The sequence below is a fragment of the Panthera onca genome, chromosome E1, assembly GCF_046562875.1.
Source record: "Panthera onca isolate mPanOnc1 chromosome E1, mPanOnc1 haplotype 2, whole genome shotgun sequence".
NCBI lineage: Eukaryota > Metazoa > Chordata > Mammalia > Carnivora > Felidae > Panthera > Panthera onca.
Window position 1 is genome coordinate 42,212,693 of NC_138352.1, and position 21,137 is coordinate 42,233,829.

Sequence of the window (21,137 nt, forward strand, 5' to 3'; positions counted from 1 at the left end):
GTAAGGGAAGGGAAACAAAAATAATATAAAAACGGGGAGGGGGACAAAACAGAAGAGACTCATAAGTATGGAGAACAAACTGAGGGTTACTGGAGGGGTTGTGGGAGGGAGGATGGGCTTAATGGGTAAGGGGCACTAAGGCATCTACTCCTGAAATCATTGTTTCACTATATGCTAACTGATTTGGATGTAAATTTTCAAAAATAAAAAATTAAATTAAAAAAAAAGTTTGTTTTAAAAAAATAAAAATTAAAAAATTAAAAAAAATTAATTCATATGTTTAATAGTAATAGTTCTAGTATCCTGACGCTTAAAACTAAAATGAATATTTTATTAAACTTTTAGAAAAAATAAATATAAATTAGATTTGGTAAGAGTTTGCTATTGATTCTTGATTTCTATAATTCTGAAAATATTCTAATTTAAGTCTATTGTTGAAAGCTGGGTACTGCTTGTCTCCCAGAGCTAGAAACACATTGCTATTATGAAAGTGGATAAGAATCTTAAGCCCACTTTTTAAAAGAAACCATATACCTACCTCAAAGAACCACATAAGCCAACAGGCAATAAGCAAATTTTAAAAAAGAAAATGCAAGGGTTGACAGTAAATAAAAATTCCACCTAACCAAATATACTCTGTTTCATAAAACACAGTTCCTCCTTACTGCAACAGAAATACAGTACAGTTTGATCCTTGAACTACATATGTTAGAAGCACCAATCCCCCATTCCTCTTTGCCTGCACAATCAAAAATCTGCATCTCGAGAGGGAGAGAGAGAGAGATAGGAGATGGAGAGGGAGAGAAACTTGACTCCCCCAAAACTTAACTACCAATAGCCTAAGCTTTAACAATAACATAAACAGTCGACTAACACTTATTTTGCATATTGTATGTATTATACATTGTATTCTTATAATAAAGTAAGTTAGAGAACATTAAGAAAATCATTAGGAAGAGAAAATATATCTGCAGTATTATATTATGTATTGAAAACATCGTATTAAGTGGACTCATGCAGTTCAAACTCATGTTGTTCAAGAGCAAACTGTATTTAGAAATAGTAAGTACTTCATGCTATATTGCAATAGTGGATAGTGTACCACTTGCTTACTTATTTTAATGTAAATTTAAGCTTGACAGAGTTATATAAACATTAAATTGCTTTCCATTCCAATATGTAATTTTTTGGTGTTTGGTTGGTTTGTTGTTTTTTATTTATAGAAATCAAGGGGAAGGGAAGTTCTATTGCTGATAGTTAATAAGAAATCCTGATATAAAAATCTAAAGAACTATCTCAACTTCAGGAAAATCTTCTCACCTGAAGGCCTGGATTCAAAAACAAGGTTACTAGTTGTGGGGTCATTATAAAAATAACAAACACTGAAGAGAAAATATATGTTAAACTGAAATCCTAGTTAAAAAACAAAAACACAATAAACTGTTAAAACTAAGAATTGAATCTGGCCACAAAAAATAAGCACAAAATAAACATAAAATAAACCTAGGAGTTTATTTTCGTTATTCTGCGGAGTAAGCACTTCATAGTTGTCAGCAATTTCCTGATAACCATACATGGTTTTATAAGCAATCTCAAGATGGCAACATTCTGAAGTTGTATTACATAAAAGCAAAAGGTGTACCAACACTTCCCAAACAACTAAACAAAATAATTCAAAATAAGGAAGTCTAGACTTCATATGATGCAATGAAAGTTTCTCTGAGAAAATACACAAGTTTCTGATACGAGAATAAATGAAGGAATAATTGCAACAGAATTTAAGAGACAAAAATAGAAATTACTATACATATTCAAATTATTTTTAAAGGATTTTTTTAATGAAAATGATTCCCTGACTGATATTTGATTAGCTACTTAGCAACTAAACAAAAAACAAAATCCCTCAAATTTAGATCCTTTTAATACACTCCAAAATAAATTTCAGATGAATGAAACTAAGCTGAATACTAAAAATATGAAGTCATACATTAGAATCAATTATTTTTCAAGCATATGTTAAGGTAAAAATGTGAAACCAGAATGATACAAAATATATAGTTGGCAGATCTAACTACATACAAATTTTGAGCTCATGAATATTACTCAGCCATAAAAAAGAATGAAATCTTGCCATTTGCAACAACATGGGTGAACCTATATGGTATCATGCTAAGTGAAATAAGTCAAAGGAAGACAAATACTTATATGTGGAATTTAAAAAACAAAACAAATAAGCAAAACAAAACAGAAACAGACTTATAAATATAGAAAACAAACTGGTGGCTGCCAGAGGAAAGATGGGCAAGGAAAGAGACTAAATAGGTAAAGGGGATTAAAAGGTACAAACTTCCAGTTATAAAATAAGTCACAGGGATGTAAACTACAGCATTGGGAATATAGTCAATAATATTGTAGTAATTTTGTATGGTGACAAATGTTAACTACACTTACAGTGGTGAGCATTTCATAATGTATATAAATGCTGAATCACTACGTTGTACACCTGAAACTAATACAATGTTGTATGTCAACTATACTTCACTTTAAAACAAAAATACATAAATAAAAAAGAAAATAGCAAAAAAAGGCAAACACATTGAGAAAATATCTGCAGCAAATCTGTCCAATGGTTAACACTCAAGACATTTATTAGAAAGAGTTCTACAAATTGATTTAAAAAAACAATTTTAGGAAATAGAAATGTTAATAAGAACAAAGGACAAAAAGATAAATGATGAGGACATGCACCTACCAACAATGTGGAGAAAGGTTCTACCTTGACAACTAATCCAGAAAATAAAAATTAAAGCAAGGTGCCATTTTAGACTATTAGCAAATAAGAGGGTTTTTTGCAAATTATAATACCAAATTCTGATAAATGTTTAGTAAAATCAACACTCAGAAAATAATCTGAGTCAAAAGATGATTATTTCTGGAAATATAAGGAAATAATCCTAAAAATGGGGAAACTTAAATGATGTTCATTTCAGTATAATGTAATAAGTGAAAAACTGGAAGAAATTTAAATATAAAGTAATAAGGCAACAGTATATTATGGGCAATCTAAGCAATGGAATAATATCATGCAACCAAGAAAAAGTATAATTATGAAAATATTTTGAAAAAAGATATGCTATGTAACAAAAAAAATATACAGAGTTCTGATAAAAGGACATTGGATTGAAACACATTTAATTTCACCCCCTTTTTAAAGCCAATAAAGGAGTTCTTTTAGACACTTTTTTTTTTTAAGTAGTCTTCACACCCAGCATAGAGCCCAATGTGGAGCTTGAACTCACAACCTTGAGATCAAGAGCTGAGGTGAGATCAAGAGTCACATGCTTAACCGAGTGAGCCACCCACATGTCCCAAAGGAGTTTTTTTCTTTTTTAAAGGCATAAACCCAAAGACAAAACAGTCATAAACTAAGAAAATTATGGAAGTTGAAATGAAGACAGTCACATATTAAAGGACTTAGCTGATGTAAGAAAGCTGAATCCTAAGCTGCCAATAGGAAAAGATGGGCTTTTTATACAGAGGAATCCCATAAAGATTCAGAATTAGTGGGATCAGGGTACTTCCAAAAGATGTAAGAGGGTAGGGGTAAAGAGGGAAGTTGTGCTATTGGCTCAAATCTATTTAAGTAGTGACATTCCAAAGATCCCCAAACCCATTCCAGACAGCCTGGCTGCCAAGTCTCCCCACCCATGACAATATACTAGAAGTGTATTGTCTGGAAGATGTGAAACACCAGAAAATCTCTGGACATCAGACATAAAATGAGGTTAACTAAACTACTCTAAGAACAGAAGTACTGGGGCACCTGGGTGGCTCAGTCAGTTAAGAGTCTGACTTCATTTTGGCTCGGATCACGATGTTACGGTTTGCAAGATTGAGCCCAGTGCGGAGCCTGCTTGGGATTCTCTCTCTCCCTCTCTCTCTCTGCCCCTCGTGCATGCACATGCACACACACACACACACACACACACACACACGTGCACACTCTCTCAAAATAAATATTTTAAAAAGATAAAAATAAAATAAAAACAGAGGTATTAATGGCGATTAATTCCCATGGATGGGAATGTTAAGACATCTCCTCTCTTCCTCTGAGCTTCCAAAATCTGGCATCCAGACCTTTACCTGCCAGACAGAAGAGCTGAGGAGAATTTTCTGAGAAAAGGCCTAAAGATACTAACTTGGAAGTTGGGAGGAGGTTCCACATTGAAAATGCTCAGCAACAAGTCCCACTAACACAGAACTTATAATCAGCTTTATGAGCAGATAAACAAGATTACTAGACATCTGTATAAAGCCTGTAATAATAAAGAAGCAAAAAAACAGGAAAAAAAATTTTTGAAGAAACAGTCTATAGAAGGAGGAACAGAAACTTTTTGAAAATGTATCAATATCCTCAAAGAGATAAGATTACAACAAAAGTGAAAAAAGACAACATACTATTAAACAAACAAAAAAAGGCTCTTAAAGGATCTACACATGGTCAACGTGCACAAGTAAAGGTGTTCAACATCAACAGTCATCAAGGAAATATAAATTAAAAACCACACTGAGATACTACTTCCCACCAATCTGAATATCTAGAATTAAAAGAACTCACAATACCAAGCACTGGTAAGGAGGCAGAGCAACTGAACTAGCACAAGTGAAAAAAATTATTATACAACCACGTTGAAAAACTATTTGGTGGTTTCTAAAAAAGCTAAACATATACTACTCTATGACCAACCATTCCACTCCACTCCTAGGTATATAAAAAATATATGTCCAGAAAGACTTATACAAAAATGTTTAAGCGATTTTATTCATAATAGCCAAAATGAGGAGACATCCAACTGAAGAATAATCATGTTATATTCATATAGAATACTACTCAGCAACATGGATGAATATCACATCTTTTAGATATTATGTTGAGCAAAAAACGGCAAACACAAAAAGATATATATGATTCCATTTGTACTAAGTACAAAAACAAAGGAAACTAATATATGGTGATAAAAATCAGATAGGTAGTTGCCTCTGGTGGGTGGGGATGACTGACTGGCATGAAGGATTTTTCTAGAGTGATGGAAATATTCTATATCTTGAATTTGGTGATAAGTACAAAGCATTTGCCAAAATTGAACTGAATACTTAAGATCTGTATCTTTTTTTGTTGTTGTTTAATCCTTACTTTTGAGAGGGAGAGAGCATAAATAAGTGTGGGAGGAGCAGAGAGAGGGGGAGACACAGAGTCCGACCTGTCAGCACAGAGCCTAATGCCAGGCTTCAACTCACCAACCGTGAGATCATGACCTGAGCCAAAGTCGGACGCTTAACCACTGAACCACCCAGGCACCCCACTTTAGATCTGTATCTTGATAGGAGTATAGGTTACATGGGTGGAATTTTTTCATTTTGGGGTTTTTGTGCATAGCCATGGGCTTTATTAGCACATTTCCTCATGAGCATCAGCCTACAGCCTTACTCCAGAGGTAACAGTTTTGGTAAAGTTGGGTGTACGTATTTTTAAATTCATTGAAGTATACATGTGAGATTTAAGCATTGTATATGTAAAATTTTATTACATGTAAATTTATCTCATGAAAATTTTCAATAAGGAAAAAAATTAACAGCTCTTAAAAATGAGAGCAAAAAGACAAAGATCAATTAAAAGATTAGAAGGTAAGGTTAAAGAAATCTCCCAAAAAGTAGTAAAAAGACAAAGAGAAAAAGGTAAGCTAATCAGAGGATCAGTCTAGGAGCTCCAACATCCAAACACAAGAAGTTCAGAAGGAAGAAATTCTAAGAGAAGAAATCATCTATGAGATAATCAAATTTCTCAGAACTGAATTCAGGACATCAGCCTTCAGGTTAAAGCCCATATTTACTAGCAAATAGGTGAAAACAGTCATACTAAATGACATCACTGTGAAATTTCAGAACACTGCAGATAAGTATCCTATAAGCTTCCAGAAACAGAAACAAATACAATGGCCCAAGAATTAGAAAGGCACTGGATAGCTCAAATCAACATGGAAAGCCAGGCTAAAAAAGAAGCATTACTTTTTCAAAATTCTAAAAAAAATGATTTCTAACTTAGAATTCTAACTCAGACAAACTTCCAGTCAAATGCGAGGACAGATACAAGGTATTTTTATGTTTTTTAATTTACCTTTTTAGTAATCTCTACACCCAACATGGGGCTCAAACTCACAACCCCGAGATCAAGAGTCACTATGGACCAGGTTCAAAGAGTAACCAATCCAGTTTGAAACCAGTTCACAGTCCACATGAAAACATCAGAAGAAACTCACAATATGTGATAATCTTGAGAAGAGACTTGGGCAAGTGACAAGAGTGTATTTATGGTTAAATTAGTGATAAATACTCAACAAACACAAATAAATACTACAATTATTAGCTCTAGGGAAAACAAAATTGTACTAGAAAAAGAACCATAGCTTACTACATAACTTGAGCTGTGTACCATATGTGTACATGGTCATAAGGTAAACATTAAAATATTTATCTAACCAAAATTACCATACAACTATAGTGGCAGGATGAAGTAACAGGGAGAGGGGAAGAGGAAGTGGCTAAGGGAGAAGGAAGGGGAAGAAAGCTAAATTCTCATACTCTGAAGTGGGAAGTCAACAGAAAATGCCTAAAACTGAAAAATCAGTAGCAAACACCAAAAACCAACTAAGAGAATATAAAATGGTACTTTCTCAGAAAGAGAAAATACCAAGATTAGGCAACTGCTTCTTATTCAACAAATTTTTTATTCAACAAATCTTATACAAACTATTTAACACTTTAAACTATGTGAATGTATAACATTGATAAAAATAGACATCTCAGAAAAAAACAAGATATAAAGTTGCATGTATGTTATGATTAAAATAATATAAAAAATATAAAACATTTATGAGAAAAAAGAATAAAAGCAAATAATTAGCAGTGTTAGGTGACAGGATTATTAATGGAATTTTCCTCCTTTCCCAATTTCTCAATAATGTTATAATGTATTATAATTTTTAAACAAAGTTTACAAAGGCACTGTTTGTTGTCAACTGACAACCTGTTTGCTTACAATACTATCTCCTCTACATATACCACCCTACTTGCAATGCCACCTGAACTGATCGTCTTTTATGACCTGAGTTAAAACATCACTTCTTTCCTTTCATTTCCAGACTTCTCTCTCTCTCTCTCTCTCTCTCTCCAATAAGCTCCTTGAGGCTAGTATCACTTCTTACTTGTCTTGGTAGCCCTAGCACTCAGCACAAAGCCTAGAACATTACGTAGGCATTTAATAAATAACCAATCAATCATTCAATTATGTAGTTACTCCAATAACCATAAGAAATCTAAGTGCTTTTGTCATATCAAAGCACAGACCATAATTTTTTAAATATTTATTTATTTTTGAGAGAGTGGGGGAGGGGCAGAGACAGGGAGACACAGAATCCAAAGTAGGCTCCAGGCTCTGAACTGTCAGCACTGAACCTGATGCAGGGCTCGAACTCATGAACCACAAGATCGTGACTTGAGCCGAAGTCAGATGCTTAATCAACTGAGCCCCCCAGGTGCCCCAACACAAATACTTTTAATGGTGATGCCAACAAATAGCCTTAATTTTTCTGCTGCCCAAAAGATTTTTTTAAAGCTGTTATAAAATGAAGTGAATAAATTAAAGAGCTATTAAAGGACATCTGGCTGGCTCAGTGGGTGGAGCATGGGACTTTTGTAAGTTCGAGCCCCATGTTGGGTAGAGAAATTACCTAAAAAACAAAATCTTAAAAAAAAAAGAAAGAGCTATTAAAAGCTTCACAAAACACAAATCTATTTTCATGAAACTGATTATACAACACACAAAAACCATTTACATATTAACTTGAAAAAATTAACTTTAAAAAAAGTCACAAAAATTTTACAATAAGACTTTCATCCCATTGGAATACCAAAAGAAATAGAACTTGTTATTACATCTAAATGGGAAAGAAACACAGTCTTTCATGAACAGGACTAAAAAGTGATGCTTTTGGTGGGGGGGGGGGGGGGGGCGGATAAGAAAAATAGTTTTAAAAATACCAATTAAAATTTTTTTTAGATAACAAAGATACACAAAGAGACAATAAAAACCACCTTCAATTTCACAGCACAGACATAATCTATTAATGTTTTGCAATATAGTTGACCCTTAAACAACTTGGGTGGTGGGGTACTAACCCCACCTCCAGTGGAAAATCCATGGATAATTTTTTGACTCTCCAAAAACTTAACTACTAATAGCCTACTGTTGACTGGTAGCCTTACCAATAACATAAAGTCAATTAACACATATCTTGTATATGTATTATATACTGTATTCTTACAATAAAGTAAGCTAGAGAAGAAAATGTTATTAAGAAAATCATAGGGAGGTCACCTGGGTGGCTCAGTAGGTTGAACATCTGACTCTTAATTTAGGCTCAGGTCATGACCCCAGAGTCTTGGGATCAAGCCCCACATGGGACTTTGCACTGAGCATGGAGCCTGCTTAAGATTCTCTCTCTCTCCCTCTACCCCTTTCCCTGGCTTGTGCTCTCACACACACTCTCTCTCTAAACCAAAAAATAAAAAATAAAATAAAATAGTCTTATCACTAAATCTTGTCGGTGAAAAGAGAGTATCTTTGTTAAGGTAAGTAACAAATAAAACCTCTAATCCTACAAATCTCCCTACAGAAACAAGTACATCACACACTGTCTATATTAAAAGCAATAAGCTCACACAATTTTATAAGTGTAAGAAAAAAGCTGAGGTTATTATATAGGTCAGCTTGAGCTTCACATCCTTTTCTCTATAAACCACAAACACATTCCTACTTTCTTGAAATCAAATCCTCACCAAAACGAGTATTTTATGAATAATTAGAGACAGTAATATTAATTCTTCTTAACATAAAGGCAGTCCTTGCTTTGCATGGTTACCATATTCATGAATTTCAGTTTCTACAGGTTTGGTTAAATAACACAAGCCCTTCAAAAACACAGTTCAAATTTCAGTCACCACATCATATTAACTGTAAATAATTTCAAAAAATACAAAATTCACGGCTGGTTCTTCAGTCCATGAATCCCGATGTAAATAAAAGATGCGCATTATAATCAGTGACCAATCATGTCACTTCTTTCAAAGCCTGTCTATAATTGGCCCCTATGTAGCTGTTAGAGAGAAGGTGTAATTGTTGTGTGATAAATCCAAGTGATATTTTATGAAAATGGATAATCAAAAGAGGGAACTGGCCAACAAAGATAAAAATGTAGCAAAGAAATGAAGTGATAATGATAAATTCCAATTAAACACAAATGGACATTTAGAAGAAATAGCTGACCATGGAAATGTTGACATTGCTACCTTTCAAGGGACACTAGATATGCATTCCGAGGAACTTAGTGAAAGGTAAATGGGAAAAATAGCCATGACAAAACACCAAGATGTTCCAGAAGAAGCAACACTGGTCAAAAAAAAAAAAAACAACAAAACTTTTAGAGAGCTCACAACATACTTTCACAACATTGAAAACACAAAAGAGAAAATGTTGGAAGCTAACCCAAACTTAGAAAGGAATGACAATGCACCAAAGCATAGAAAAGATGCCCATTCCACATTTTAAGTTATGCAACAAGGCAAGCGTGAAACTACTCTTGACAGGTTTTTCCACAAGGAAATAAAACACTAATTCTGATATTTTATGTTTTATTTATTTTATTTTTTTAAGTTTATATATTTATTTTGAGAGAGAAAGAGAGGAAAAGCACGCATGTGTGAGCAGGCGAGGGGCAGAGAGGGAGAGAGTATCAGCACAGAGTTCAACACAGGATTCTATCTCACGAACTGTGAGATCTTGACCTGAGCTGAAATCAAGAATCAGACACTTAACCAAATGAGCCACCCAGGTGCCCCCATTTATTATTTTTTTAAAGTAAGCTCTACACCCAACATGGGGCTTGAACTCACGACCCCAAGATCAAGAGTCCCTACTTCTAACATTTTAAATTACACTGGAGTACATAAATATTATCATTGGGCATTTAAAGGAATATCTATAATGCACTGTAAATTACATAAGATGAAAGAATTTGCATTCTAGGACCATAAACATATATACAAACTCATGAAGTATACAAAAAACACATACACTAAATTACCTCTTCGGTTAACACTGTTTCTTCTTTTCCTATTTTAAATATAGTAGAAATAAATAAATAAATGTATGTATATATGTATGCATGAATCCAAGTAGTAGAGCTGAGTACATCTCATGGATAAAGCCAGAGTTATGATTACCTTTATGCCATCAACTTTGGTAGAGGCAATGTGACAAAACAATGCAGAAGTAAGCTGAAAATGACAATCAGAGCTGAGATGTAAATTCTAAGCATAAAATGACAGCAGGACAAAAATATCAATAGCAAGTAAAAAAGTAAATATGAATTTGATGTGCCATTTTTTTTCTGACAATCTTTAATCTCTAAAATAATATAGTAAGACAATAATTCATATCTTCCAACATATGTGAACAGAAAACAATAAATCAGAATATGCACTGCACTTTCACTATCAATTAATTTTTGCCAATATTCTGATTTTTTTTATTTTATGAAAAGTAACAACTTCTAAAAGATGAAGAAAATTTAATTTCTTCCCTGGAATACTCTAACTGCACTAAGTTACAATATGTCAATAATGGCATTAATGTTTAACACAACATTTAAGTATTAATAATCAAAGTCAGTTATCCAATATTCAAATTTGGAAAAAAAATTTCAGACTGACACAGCATATCAGATTCCAGTCCAAAATAAAAGTTTCTGCTAATATATGAAGCTACAAAATGCCACTACCAAAAGATAAGAACTTCTGGAAGAATCATTAGATGAATGGCTAACAATCTCTATTAAAAATGCACAGAGAACAATGCTATAATAAAATTTTGATATGCAAAAGACTACATCTAAGGGATTACATAGTTAAAAAGAAACCTCTTACAGCCAATATTTATCACCCTCTTGAACTCACCTATTAATCTATATATGCCCATTAAGATATATTAACTTTTAAGAACCTATCCCCAGACGTTAAGTTAAAAATACACAGGCAGAGCTCTCTTTTAAAAAGTGCCTCTTGTACCCTCTTGCACTTTCAACAATAGCCAAATTATGGAAAGAGCCTAAATGTCCATCAACTGATGAATGGATAAATAAGTTGTGGTTTATATACACAATGGAATACTACTTGGCAATGAGAAAGAATGAAATATGGCCTTTTGTAGCAACGTGGATGGAACTGGAGAGTGTTATGCTAAGTGAGATACGTCATACAGAGAAAGACAGATACCATATGTTTTCACTCTTATGTGGATCCTGAGAAACTTAACAGAAACCCATGGGGGAGGGGAAGGGGAAAAAAAGTTAGGGAGGGAGGCAAACCGTAAGAGATTCTTAAAAACTGAGAATAAACTGAGGGTTGGGGGCACCTGGGTGGCTCAGTCGGTTAAGCGTCCGACTTCGGCTCAGGTCATGATCTCAGTCTGTGGGTTCGAGCCCCGCATCGGGCTCTGTGCTGACAGCTCAGAGCCTGGAGCCTGCTTCCGATTCTGTGTCTCCCTCTCTCTCTGCCCCTCCCCTGCTCATGCTCTGTCTCTCTCTGTCACAAAAATAAATAAAAACATTAAAAAAATAAATAAATAAACTGAGGGTTGGTGGGGGGCCGGGGGGGGGGGGGGGGGGGGAGAGAAAGTGGGTGATGGGCATTGAGGAGGGCACCTGTTGGGATGAGCATTGGGTGTTGTATGGAAACCAATTTGACAATAAATTTCATATTTAAAAAATTAAAAAAATTAAAAAATTAAAAGTGCCTACCTAAAATAAAAGATCTTAAAATATATAAATGTCATCTGCATCACTAAGTAGCCATCATATAGTCTCTATTCCAGCAGCATATAGAACATATAAGCCTTAGGCAACCACAGCACTTCGGCTAACAAAGATTAAATTTTAGAATTCATGAAGACACAAGGCACTTCTCATCCTTCAGGAAGAGACTACCTGCTACCATTTGTGTATGTGTTTGCAGAATAGAGGCTGACTTTTTTCATGTTCCTCAAAGAATAGCCTGACTTTCCACCCTGGCTAAGATTCGATAATAAAGTTGGCTCTCCTGACAGCACTGCTTTTACGAGTATTGTTCGTTTTTAATTTATCCATGAAATGTGTGGATTATTTGGAAAATTATTTTTAAAGGATTCTCTTTATGGAGGGGCAGAGTCTTTGCATTATAGGAAGTAGGGTTCTCTCTACCATGGTTTTCTGCAACTATGAGGTCAATCTTTCAGGGTTTTGTGGCTTTATCTCTGCATAATCTAAAACTTTAAATTCCAAACTGCCTGACATCATCAAAATTAAAAACTTCTGAGTAACAAAAGATACTATCAAGAGCATGAAAAACATCCCACAGAAAGGGAGAAAATATTTGCAAATCACATACAAGCATACCTCATTTTACATTACCTCACTTTTCTGCACTTTGCAGATATTGTTTTTTACAAATTGAAGGTTTGTGGCAACTCTAACAGCATCATTTTTTTCAATAGCATTTGCTTATTTCGTGTCTCTATATCACATTTGGTAATTCTCTCATTATTTCAACTCTTTCATTATTACTATATTTGTTATGGTGCTCAATGATCAGTGATCTTTGATGTTACTATTGTAATTGTTTTGGGGCATCACGAACCATGCCCATATAAGACAGAAAACTTAACTGATAAATGCTGTGTATGTTCTGACTGCTCCACCAACTGGGCATTCCCTCCCTGGTCACTCTTCCTCTCCTCAGGCCTCCCTACTTACTGAGACTCAAAATTGAAATTAGATCAATTAATAATCCTACAATGGTCTCAAGTGTTCAGGTGAAAGGAAGAGCCCCACATCTCTCATTTTAAATCAAAAGCTAAAAATGGGGGCGCCTGGGTAGCTCAGTTGGTTAAGCGTCTTAATTTGGCCTAGGTCATGATCTGGCACTCCATGAGTTCAAGCCCCACATCAGTCTCTGTGCTGACAGCTCAGAGCCTGGAGTCTGCTTCCAATTCTGTGTCTCCCTCTCTCTGCCCCTCCCCCATTTACACTCTGTGTGTGTGTCTCTCTCAAAAATAAATAATAAACATTAAAAAAAATTTTTTAAATAAAAGCTAAAAATAACTAAGCTCAGTGATTAAGCTTCAAAAGCACGCTGAAACCTAAGACAGGCCAAAGCCAAAAGCCAGGCCTCTTGCACCAGTTAGCTAAATTGTGAATGCAAAAGAAAGGGGTTTTTTCTTTAATATTTATTTATTTTTGAGATAGCGCACACAAGTAGGGGAAGGGCAGAGGGTGGGGGGGTGGGGGAAACAGAGGATCCGAAGTGGGTTCTGTGCTGTTGCCAACGCACAGAACCCAATGTGGGGCTTGAACTCACAAACAGTGAGATCATGACCTGAACCAAATTCAGACGCTTAATCTACTGAGCCACCCAGGCACCCAAGAAAAATTCTTGAAGAAAATTAAAGCACTATTCCAGTGAACACACAAATGACAAGAAAGCGAAAGTCTTGCTGCTGATAAAAAGTTTTAGTTGTCTAGATTGATCAAACCAGCCACAACATTCCCTGAAACCAAACTCTAATCCAGCATAAGGCTCTAACTCTCTTTAATTCTATGAAGGCTGAGAGAGGTAAGAAAGCTGAAAAAGACCGAAGCTAACAGAGGTTGGTTCGTGAGGTTTAAGGAAAGAAGCCATCTCTACAACATAAAAGTGTAAGATGAAGCAGCAAATGCTGATGTAGAAACTGAAGCAAGTTATCCAGAAGATATTGGCCGAGATAATTAATGAAGGTGGCTACATTAAGACTTTCACCGTAAATGAAACATTACACTGGAAAAAGAGGTCATCTAGGACTTTCCTAGCTAAAGAGAAATCAATGCCTGGCTTCAAAGCTTCACAACACAGCTGCCTCTCTTGCTAGAGGCTAATGCAGGTGGGGACTTTAAGTTGAAGACAATGCTCACTTACCATTCTGCAAGTCCCAGGGTCCTTAAGAATCCACACTATGTCTACTGCCTGTGGTCTACAAATGGAACAAAGCCTGGATGACAGCACATCCGTTTATATGATTTACTGAATATTTTAAGGCCACTGTTGAGACCTATTGCTCAGAAAAAAAAAAAAAAAATCCTTTCAAAATACAACTGCTCATTGATAATGAACCTGGTGGTTACCGAAGAAAGCTGACGGAGATGGACGAACTTAATGTTGTTTTCATGCCTGCTAATACAACATCTATTCTGCAACCCACAGACCAAGAAGTAATTTCAACTTTCAAATCTTTTTCTTTAAGAAATACATTTCAGGGACACCTGACTCTTGATGTCCTCTCAGGTCAGGTCGTGAGATCTAGCCCTGCATTGGACTCCCACTAAGCATGGAGCCTACTTGGGATTCTCTCTCTCCCTCTCTCTGCCCCGCCCCTACTCACACACGCACACGCACCCGTTCTCTCAAAATAAATAAACTTTTAAAAAATAAATTAAAAAGAAAATAAAAAGGAAAAAAAATACATTTCCTAAGACTACAGCTGCCATAGACAGTGACTCCTCTGATGGATCTGGGCAAAATAAATTAAAAACCTTCTGGAAATGATTCATCATTCTAGATGCCATTAAGTACATTTCTGACTCATGGGAAGGGGTCAAAATATGAACATTAACAGGAGTTTGGAAAAAGTTGATTCCAACCCTCATGGATGACTTTGGGGTTTCAAGACTTCAGTGGAGAACCTGCAGATGTGGTGCCTATAACCTAGAGAACTAGAAGTGGCGCCTAAAGATATAACTGAATTGCTGCAATCTCATGATAAAAGTTTAACGGGTGAGGAATTAATTTTCATTTATTTTTTTTAAGTTTATTTATTTTTGAGAAAGAGCAAACACAAGCAGGGGAGGGGCAGAGAAAGAGAGGAAGACACAGAATCTGAAGCAGGCTCTAGGCTCTGAGCCATCAGTGCAGAGCCCAATGCAGGGCTCAAACTCACAAACAGCAAGATCATGACCTGAGCCAAAGTCAGACACTTAACCAACTGAGCCAACCAGGGGCCCCTAATTTTAATGAATGAGTAAAGAAAGTGGTTTCTTGAGATAGAATCTACTCCTGGTACAGATGCTGTAAAGATGGTTGAGGGATGCCTGGCTGGCTCAGTCAAAAGAGCACGTAACTTTTGATTTCAGGGTCATGAGTTCGAGCCCCACATTGGGTGTAGAGATTACTAAAAAAAAAATTTTTTTTTAAACCTATAAACTATAAAAAAAAGATGCTGAAATTACAACGAAGGATATAGAATATAAACTAAGTTGACAAAGCAGCAGTGGGGTTTGAGAACACTGACTTTCAATTTTGAAATAAGTTCTACTGCAAGCAAAATGCTATCAAATAGAATCTCATGCTACAGAAAAACTGTTTATGAAAGGAAGAATCAATCAATACAGCAGACTTCACTGTAGTCTTATTTTAAGAAATTGCCACAGCTACCCCAACTTTTAGCAACCACCACCCTGAGCAGTCAGCAATCAACACCAAGGCAAGACCCTCTACCAGCAAAAAGATTATGACTCGCTGAAAGTTCGGATGACGGTTAGCATTTTTTTTTATTTTTTTAAGTTTATTTTTTTATTTTTGAGAGAGACAGAAACAGCATGAGCAGGGGAGGGGGAGAGAGAGAATCCCAAGCAGGCTCTGCACTGTCAGCACAGAGCCTGATGCAGGGCTCAAACTCACAAAACCGTGAGACCATGACCTGAGCCTAAACCAAGAGTTGGACACTTCACCGACTAAGCCACCCAGGTGCCCCTAAATAGTTTTTAATTGTGGTATGTAAATTGCTTTTTCAGACATAATGCTAATTCACACTTAACAGACCATAGTATAGTGTAAACATAACTTTTATATAACCAAGCACAGGAAGACATGCTCAACATCACTAGCCATTAAGGAAACACAAAACTACAATAAGGGGCCCCTGGCTGGCTCAGTCAGAAGAGCATCTAACTCATAATCTCAGGGTCATGAGTTCAAGCCCCATATTGGGTGTGGAGCCTACTTAAAAAAAAAAAAAAAAAAAAAACAACTACATGAGACACTATTTCACAACCAATAGGATGGGTAAAATAAGAAAGATAACAACAAGTACAGGCAAGGATGTGGAAAAATCATAACTCTCATACATGACAGGAGTGTAAAATAGCGCAGCCACTCTGGACAATAGTTTGGTAGTTCCTCAAACTTAAACATCAAGTTACCATATGACCCAGCAATTTTACTCCTAGGTAGACATTCAAAAGAAATGAAAGCAAGGCGCCTGGGTGGCTCAGGCAGTTAAGTGTCCAACTTCACGTCAGGTCATGATCTCACAGTTCGTGAGTTCAAGCCCCACATCGGGCTCTGTGCTGACAACTCAGAGCCTGGAACCTGCTTTGGATCCTGTGTCTCCCTCTCTCTCTGCCCCTCCCCAGCTTGCCCTCTGTCTCGTGCTTTCTCTCTCTCAAAAATAATGAATACACATTAAAAAAATTTTTTTTTAAATAAAAAGAACTGAAAGCAGGAACTCAGATCTTTGTCCACCAATGTCCACATGTCTATTAATAGGTGAACGGATAAACAAAATGGAGTACACACATTATTCACCCATAAGAAGGAATGAAATTCTGCTACATGCTACAACATGGATGAATCTTAAAAACGTTACGCTAAGCGAAAAATGACACAAAAGGGTAAATATTGCATGATTCCACTCATATGAGGTACCTAAAATGGGCAAATTCAGAGACAAAAAGTAGAAGAGAGGTTACCAGGGTAGAGGGTGGGGGAAGAAAATGGGGAGTTATTTAAGGATTATAAAGTTTCTGTTTGGGGTAATGAACACGTTCTAGAAACAAATATTGGTGACAATTATACTATATTATGAATGTACTTAATGCCACTGAATTATACAATTTTATTTTATTTTATTTTATTTTATTTTTTTAACGTTTATTTATTTTTGAGACAGAGAGAGACAGAGCATGAACAGGGGAGGGTCACAGAGAGAAGGAGACACAGATCCGAAACAGGCTCCAGGCTCTGAGCTGTCAGCACAGAGCCCGACGCGGGGCTCGAACCCATGGACCGTGAGATCATGACCTGAGCCGAAGTCGGACGCTTAACCGACTGAGCCACCCAGGCGCCCCTGAATTATACAATTTTAAATGGTTCAGAGGATGGGGTTCACAGGTTTGAGCCCCACATCAGGCTCTGCGCTGATAGTACGGAGTCTGCTCAGGATTCTCTCTCCCTCTCTCTCTGTTCCTCTCCCACTTGTGCTCTCTCAAAGTAAATACATAAACTTTAAAAATAATAAAATAAAATAATAAAGTTGTCCAAGCAGTAGATTTCATCTTATGTATAATTTACCACAGTAATAAATTGCTAAAGCCAGAAAATCAAAACTATGTACATAACTGAACTTGTGAAGATCAGACAAAAATTCGTATGAAAGATCTCATAATTCCCTTACAACAATCCTAAAACATATGGTTGAAAATACAATACTGATCATAAGGCTATATTCCTATTACAATCAGAAATCGTGAGGCGCCTGGGTGCTTCAGTCAGTTGAGTGTCTGACTTGATTTCAGCTCAGGTCATGATCTAATGGTTTGTGGAATCAAGCCCTGCGTCAGGCTGTGCACTAACAGTGCAGAGCCTACTTTCTGCCCCATTCCCACTTGCACTCTCTCAAAACAAATAAACATGTTTTAAAAATTGTAATTTAGTGCAATTTTTGCTTTCTCTCTCATATATATGAGAAAAAGCATATTTATGTATTTGTTAATATCAGAATCACAAGAGACACCGATAAGAAGTAAACACCTTGGGAGCATTCTCAAATCTTCAAACTGAGGCAAACACATAAGATGAGCAAAAGTCTTCTAAATTCCATTGCAACCTACAATTGTCTACCTTTTTTTTTTTTTTTTTAACGTTTATTTATTTTTGAGACAGAGAGAGACAGTGCGTGAACAGGGGAGGGGCAGAGAGGGAGACACAGGATCTGAAACAGGCTCCAGGCTCTGAGCTGTCAGCACAGAGCCCGACGCGGGGCTCGAACTCACAGACCGTGAGATCATGACCTGAGCCGAAGTCAGACGCCCAACCGACCGAGCCACCCAGGCACCCCACAATTGTCTACCTTCTAATAACTTCTTCTAACATATATAAAACTGCCTGCCATGCACTGCAGTTCTCTTGGACCTATAATTTTAACTTTCAGTCACATTCCTATAAACTGCAAATTGGGAGTTTGAGATAAGAGCCACATGTTATTTAAACATTCAGAAGAAAACATGAAAATGAAAGTTAAAAGATCTTAAAAAAAAAAAACTAAATAAGATAACTTCATTTTAAGAAGCAACACATCACAATCATATAAAGACACCAAGTAACCATCTGGTTCTCTCCCTCATCAAGCATATGCTGAACAGCTATTTGTGCTGAAAACAATGCAAAGTGGTTTTTAAAACAAACAAAATTCCGGGGCACCTGGGTGGCTTGGTCGGTTAAGCATCCGACTTCGGCTCAGGTCATGATCTCGCGGTCCGTGAGTTCGAGCCCCACGTCGGGCTCTGTGCCGACAGCTCAGAGCCTGGAGCCTGTTTCAGATTCTGTGTCTCCCTCTCTCCGTGACCCTCCCCCGTTCATGCTCTGTCTCTCTCTGTCTCAAAAATAAATAAACGTTAAAAAAAAAAAAAAAAATTCCTCCTCAAGAAACTTAAAGTGGGGAGATTAAGTTAATACATACAACACAATGCCATAGGTATGTAAAAATATTCAAAATACCAAGGACACAAATTAAGAGTCATAGGACTTCAAAGGAGATAAGTGCTGGATAGTCCAGGAATATTCCAGAGAAAAGTTAAGATCTAGGCAAAGTCCAGAAGTCCAGAAAGATGAGGAGAATCAAATGAAAATGAGCCCTTCATAATCTAGCCTCATCTTGCCTGTCCAACACTGTATACAATATAAAATTATTAGAATAGATGAAGGTAGAGAAAAACTCAGTCCACATAAGAGAAATCACAGAAATACAAAATGGAGAGCAAATCAATTGGCCCACATAATGCTTATTGTGGAGAAAAAATTAAAAATTTTAAGTAGAAGTACATACTGTTATATAAATTATATTTAAAAAGTTCCAGGGGCGCTTGGGTGGCTTAGTTGGTTGAGCATCCGACTTCGGCTCAGGTCACGGTATCCCGGTTCGTGGGCTCAAGCCTCGCATCGGGCTCTGTGCTGACAGCTCAGAGCCTGGAGCCTACTTCAGATTCCATGTCTCCTCTCTCTCTGCCTCTCCCCCGTTCACACTTTGTCTCTCTCAAAAATAAATAAACATTTAAAAAAAATTTTTTTTAAAGTTCCAAAAATTGCATGGAATTTTGACCTAACTTTAGCATATTTTTCTATTCACACCAATAAGTATTTTCTATTTATGAAAAATTTGAGTGTCTCAGAACCAATCAAGGTTCACCTGCAAAATGTGAGCATTAATTTTAATGCTGTTTTTAGCTGCTAATTATAACACAACTTACAAATCTACAAGTCTTTTCGTATAAGATTATGTTTCCTTTTCCTTCATATTTTCTACTGAGTGCTTCATAAATTCAGGTAATTTTAGTTTAGGGCAAGCAGATATTCCTTTTAACCCAAATTTTAAATGTTTATTTTTCTGGAATATTTGAATATTTGTATAAATGTCATGAAACTATAATTTATCCCATAAAAATACAATTTACCAAATTTTGACTATTAGTTTTATTCTGTCAGCTTTCTCCTTTATTCAGAGGGCACCCATTCATTCAATCAACATTTTAATAAGCCCTGCCTTATTACCTTCTAAGCTCTAGAGTTATTCTCAAGGATTTCAGAACTCAAAGTAGACAGCCAATTAAACTAGCAGCTGTAATGAAGAGGGATAACCACTACAATCAAAGTGTGTTACAGCAGAGAGGAGGAGGAAAAGTAGGAGCAATATGAGGGAAGACTACTGAGAGGACTTGATGCCTGGGCTTAGTTTTAATGGATAAGGATCTGGTAAAGCTGTCAGTTCAGGGAGAAAGATGTGTGTCAATTCATCAATAAGCACATACTTCACGCCAGACACTATGCCAGCTTCTGGAAATAAAAAAAAAAATACACTAGTCCTAATTTCAAGATACTGGTAATCTTTTCAGAAATGTACTTCATAAAGAAAAGGTTTAAAATTTGGTGGTTTAATTTTTATTTTTTCAAATTTATATCCAAATCAGTTAGCATACAGTGCAACGATGATTTCAGGAGTAGATTCCTTAGTGCCCCTTACCCATTTAGTCCATCCCCCCCCCACAATCCCTCCAGTAATCCTCAGTCTGTTCTCCATATTTATGAGTCTCTTCTGTTTTGTCCCCTTCCCTGTTTTTATATTATTTTTGTTTCCCTTCCCTTATGTTCATCTGTTTCGTCTCTTAAGTCTGCATATGAGTGAAGTCATATGATTTTTGTCTTTCTCTGACTAATTTCACTTAGCATAATACCCTCCAGTTCCATCCATGTAGTTGCAAAAGGTAAAATTTGGTCTCAAAAATGAGTTCATGGGGCACCTAGGTGATTCAACTGGTTACACATCAGACTTGATTTTGGCTGAGGTCATGCTCCCAGGGTCATGGGAGCAAGCCCCACGTTTGGCTCTGCGCTGAGCATGGAGCCTGCTTAAAATCCCCCACCTCTCTCTGTCCCCCTGCCCCTCACCCCTGCTCATGTGCTCTCTAAAGTAAAAATTAATTAATTATGGGCACCTGGGTGGCTCAGTAAGTTAAGCATCCATGACTCAGGTCATGATCTCTTGGTTTGTGGGTTTGAGCCCCACATCAGTGCTGACAGCTCAGAGCCTGGAGCCTGCTCTGAGTTCTCTCTCTCTCTCTACCCACCCCTGCTCGCACACTCTCTCTCAAAACTAAAAAAAAAAAAATTTTTAATTTTTAATTAAT

At 36.3% G+C, this 21,137-nt stretch overlaps 1 protein-coding gene and 1 long non-coding RNA gene across 3 annotated transcripts in view; both read right to left on the reverse strand.

Annotated features, from left to right (window-relative positions):
- The window catches only part of USP32 (ubiquitin specific peptidase 32), a 233,469-nt gene that overhangs the window by 200,919 nt on the left and 11,413 nt on the right, over positions 1–21,137 (reverse strand). The gene's annotated exons all lie outside the window — the stretch shown is intronic.
- Positions 1–21,137, reverse strand: part of LOC145713121 (uncharacterized) — a 37,675-nt gene that overhangs the window by 5,410 nt on the left and 11,128 nt on the right. Inside the window, exon 1 of the long non-coding RNA XR_014136074.1 lies at positions 1–21,137. This exon is cut by the window's right edge and continues 11,128 nt beyond it. This is a non-coding gene — a long non-coding RNA (uncharacterized LOC145713121).